Here is a 5,286-nt window from a genome sequence, read left to right as displayed (position 1 = left end):
TTTTTTATTTTTATCTATTAAATTTATCTAAATAATTAGAGATTATTTGTTAATATTTTTTAATAATATAATATTATTTGGCTCAATTTTATGGAAATGGAGCCTGAATGTGAGCTTTTCATCGATATGGGATCAAGGGGGGCTAGACATGTATGTGGGGCAGAATTTTGGCAGCTTTTGGGAGAAGAACTCGGACCGTCCGAGTTCTTCGTTTGTGAATTTCCTAAACCCGAAAACGCATGGTCCGATTTGGGGTGGGGAGGAAAAAACTTTTGGTGCGGACAAATCGGACCCTCCGATAAGGTTGAGTTGGAAGAGCAACTCGGACGGTCCGAGTTGCATGTAGCTGAAGATGAATGGAGTCGGACCGTCCGGTTTGGGTAGGGATGTCAGAACCGGTTTATGAAAACGCATGGTCCGATTTGGTTGTTTAATATATTTTTGAATGAAGTTAACCTAGTCGAATGGTCCGAGTTGAGTAAAGGGTCTATATAAAAGTGTGCAACGAGTTAGTGTTAGGTTACCCGTCTTCTTCACCTTCTTCAGCGCCGCTTCCTCTGTTTCGTCTTTCTCGGTCTCTTCCATAGTTGTTCTAAATCATAGAAGTTAATAGTTAATGTTATGGTTTTTTTTTTTGTGAGTAGGAAAAATGAGTGACAGAGTACTACTAAAGGTGTATTATTTTGGTCAGATTTTATTACAAACGTCTGAAGGAGTAAAATTTATTTGTGATAATCCACTAGATGTTGTTATTCCTTTTATTATTTCGTTTGAAGAACTTAAAGGTTTGATCTGTGAGAAGATTGATTCTGAGAGGGCAAAAAAAATATCATGTGTTCTATATAGATATCCGTTACCGATATTTGGTGGGTTCGTCCAATTTCAAACAAGATATGTGACGGACGAAGCGAGCATGCAGGAGATGTTTTCAATGGATATTGAAAACCGGGCTCAGATCTCGTTTATCGAGTTGTATGTTGAGTTTGAACAATCTGAGACTGACCGAAACATTCTACGGGAAGATTATAATAGTGACAGTGAAGAAGAGTTCGAAAGCAACTACGAATGTGTTGGTGCAGATGGAGTTGAAGATCATGGTGACGGAACTATGGATCCAGATGTGACAGAGGTGGCAGATGCACTCGCAAACGATATGCCGTTTGCGGAGCCTTCATTCATGCAAGTTCTGGACTTGGAAGCCATGCATGTTCCGGAGTATCCGGAATATATGACTGCAGGTACATTATAAAAAATAATAGTTTTTTTTATTTAGTTATTGAATTATTTATGAATGAATTAGTATTTATTAACCATTATTTTAGCATGCGTTGATGTCATGTATGTGTTAGACATTGAACCGGTTTACCCGATCTTATGTAAAAAAAATTAAAAAATAGTAAGAAGTTAAAAAAATAGAAGTCAAAATATGTGTTTACTAACATTGGAAAACATATAACGTTATTTTAAACTAATATAGAACATAGAAGTTACTATTTTATTATTATTTATGTTATATACTATAGGTATTGGGTAAAAAATAATAATAAAATTCTCTACATTATGAAAATGAAAGTTAACGTGTGTTTGTAGATATGACTTAGAGAACCGGACCGGTTAGTATTTGGTTCATCGGGGTTGACGGTCGAACCGGTCGGTGTGGGCCGGTTTTTTACATCTGACGTTCATGTCCGTATTCGTGGAAAAAGTTACACAGTAACATGATGTTAGGGTTGGATTTATATCATACTTGATGCAGTGAATATTGATTTATTAGGGTTTTGAAATATGTTTGTATTTATTGAAATTTTTCCCATGCTGGTTGTCCTGGCAGAAGTTCCTATTGTCGCAGATGGTGAATTTGCTGTTGGGATGGAGTTTAGTTCCCGGGAAGCTGTTATTAAGGCAATAAAAGAGTATTCTATACGACGAAGCGTAGACTACCGGGTGTATGAGTCTGAGCCGTTGACATTTTATGCCAAGTGTACACAGTATGGGTCAGGGTGTGATTGGCTTATCAGGGTTAGTCTGATCAGTAGGAAGTATTGTTGGGTTATAAGGAGGTATAATGGTAGTCACACTTGTACCAGAGCCACCATTTCACAGGATCATTTGAAGCTGGACTCCATCACAATTGCAGAAGCAATAAAGCCATTGGTTGAGGCTGACCCCTCCTTAAAGGTAAAATCGGTTATAGCAGAAGTGCAGTCGAAGTTTAACTATACCGTTAGTTATCGGAAAGCTTGGTTGGCTAAGCAAAGGGCAGTAGAAAAAATATTTGGAGGTTGGGAGGCATCGTACGAAGCGTTGCCTATATGGTTTGAGGCCATGTGTCATAAGGAGCCATCAGCTGTTGTCCATTTTGAGACTATGCCTGCATATCAAGGCGATGACTTGGTCGGTCATATTCGGGTACTGCATAGAGTATTCTGGAGTTATTACCCCTGCATCAGGGCATTCAGACATTGTAAGCCACTTGTCCAGGTGGACGGGACTCACTTGTACGGAAAGTATAAGGATTATCTACTAGTCGCAGTTTCACAGGATGGCAACAACAATATCGTCCCAATTGCGTTTGCTATTGTCGAGGGAGAGACTTCTGATGCATGACACTTTTTCCTTAGTAACTTGCGTCAACATATTGTCACTCGGAATGGTGTGGGACTAATATCCGACCGACACGAATCCATCAATGCAGCTGTGGAACGGAGTAACGGAGCCTGGTCACCTCCTAGAGCTTTTCATATGTTCTGCATCAGGCATATAGAGTCGAATTTTCTACGAAAATTCAAGGCACCGTACCTCCAAAAATTGGTCGTCAACATAGGTAACCATTTACTAAATTTAAGTAACTTAATAACAGAAATAAACATTAATATTTGTTTTTGACATCTATAATTCATCTTTTTTTTTGTTGCTATCCTCTAGGATATTCGAGGACGGTGCGGGAGTACGAAGTGCGTTACCAGCGATTACGGGAACGGGGGAAAGCGTACACTAATTGGTTAAACCGAATTCCTCGCGAACAGTACGCATTGGCGTTTGATGGTGGATACCGATGGGGTCACATGACAACGAATCTAGTGGAATGCATCAATTCAGTGTTGAAGGGTGCACACAATCTTCCCATTACTGCTCTTGTCAAGGCAACATTCTACAGGCTGAACGAGCTTTTCACCAGAAAAAGAACGGAGGCAGAAGCGCGGATTAATGCTGGCCATGTGTTCTCCGAAGTCGTGACCTCGAAGTTGCATGCAAACCAACTTGCATCAGGAAACATTCAGGTCAGTTGCTTTGACCGGCAGAATGAGGTCTTCGAGGTGCGTGAGATGCCAAGCGGACTGGAGTTTGCAGTTGATCTACGTGGCCTTCGATGTGACTGTGGAGAGTTCCAGGTGGATGATGAACGGATTTTTTGGACGGTTTAGAATTTCACTAATGAAATCTCGTTGTAAAGTATAGTTTCTAAACCAATCACTAATCCTTTCATACAAAAAGTTGTTTGTCACAAGTACAAACCCCTAAAATCTATAAACCGAAGTATTTAAACCTCGGGTCGTTCTCCCTAGGACGTACAATGAAGTGTCTTGTTATCGGTTATGGGTTATTTTGGGGTTTTGGATAAGAAGCATGAAAAGTAAATGGCAATGAAAATAAACTAACAACTATAGAAGGCTCTTGGCAAGATATGAGAACTAGAAGTCCTATCCTAGTTATCCTTCTCAATTGTGATGAGAATTGTTCATTGCTACCACTTAGTTAACCCTTACTAAAGAAAGGAAAGACAAGTGGATGAATTGACTTGAGCCACAAGTCCTAGCCAACTCCCAAGGAAAGACTAGCCTTAGTGCACTCCAAACCAATTAGCAATCTCTCCAATTATCAATCAACAAAGGAATTAGATAACTCAAGTGTCACTAATTACTCTACCTAGGCCAAGAGGAACAAAATCTACACTAAAATCCAACCAAGCATTTCATCAAACACTTGGAAGGCACAAAAGAAAAGTATAGTCAATCACAACAAGAATGAATTCTAACTACAATTGAATGTAAAGAATCAACAACAATCAAGGAAATCACAATTATCATGAATTACCTCAAATTGAATTATTGAAAGAAAACCAAGGAACAACAATATATCCAAAACAAAATGAAGAATTACAATTATTAAAGCACACATCTAGAAAGAGGAAGATGAGAAGATTAAGAATTGGTAAATGAAAAGTGAATCAAAGCATGAGTTAAACCTAGATCTAAGAAGAGAGATTAACCTAATCCTAATCCTAGAGAGAAGAGAGAGCTTCTCTCTCTAGAAACTAACTACAAAGCTAAACTAAACTAATGGGTTACTAACACCTAAGTTGCTCTATGATCCTAAGTCATGAATGATTTATATATGCCTCCTCCTTAATCCTTCATCCTTTTATTCCTTTCCCTTGGCAATTTAGCGCCAAAAATGAGCCCTCCATAACACACCCTATCAGCAAAAGCATCTCCATGGGGACCTTAGAAAAGTGGGTGGTAGGCAGGACGTAGTGGGCGAAGATCATCTGCCAAGTCTTGGCCTCCCTGGTCAAATGAGTGAATAACATCCCCTTCGGCTTGGTATTGCCCGCATCCATAACCCATGAAGCCTCCGGTATCCCAATCACGTCACGCGTGCATGGAGTTGGGCTAGGGGCTTAGAGTTGGCCCAACCCAGGCCTAACTCTCTGGAGACTGGCCTGGGAGTCGCGTTACTAGACCTGCGCGCACGCGGCAAGTACGCGTCCGCGTGCATTGAGGGGAATGGAGAACTGCGCGTGAGCGTACAGTGCGCGCACGCGTACATGAGATTGGGCCTTAGGCTTAGAATGGGCTTGCGGCACGCCCAACTCTCTGGTCCGTGGCCCCTGGTGATGTTAATACGCATTGCCGCGCACGCGCACGGGGTGCGTACGCGTGAGTGGTTTTGAGCTGGGGGCTTAGAAGAGGCCCAGATCCAGAGGATGGAAATTATACCTATAAGTATCCGGAGGTTGTTGCCAATAGGAGTGATCAATTCCTTGAGGCTCTTCCCATCTTGGGGTGTTCCATCCTTGGTACATGTTAGCATTGAAGTTCACATTCCCTACAACACAATTAGAGCCAAACTCATAGCCAAAGTGGTGAGAATTCATTATGGAAAAACAAAATAAAACTAACAAAATCTAGTAAACAAGCAAAAGACAAACTATTTACACTTTTCACATATGTACAATAACCAATAACATAACACCATTGCAAGTCCCCGGCAACGGCGCCATTT

Source organism: Arachis ipaensis, chromosome B04 (assembly GCF_000816755.2).
Source record: "Arachis ipaensis cultivar K30076 chromosome B04, Araip1.1, whole genome shotgun sequence".
NCBI lineage: Eukaryota > Viridiplantae > Streptophyta > Magnoliopsida > Fabales > Fabaceae > Arachis > Arachis ipaensis.
The sequence above is the reverse complement of the archived record's forward strand: the minus strand, read 5'-3'. Positions refer to the sequence as shown.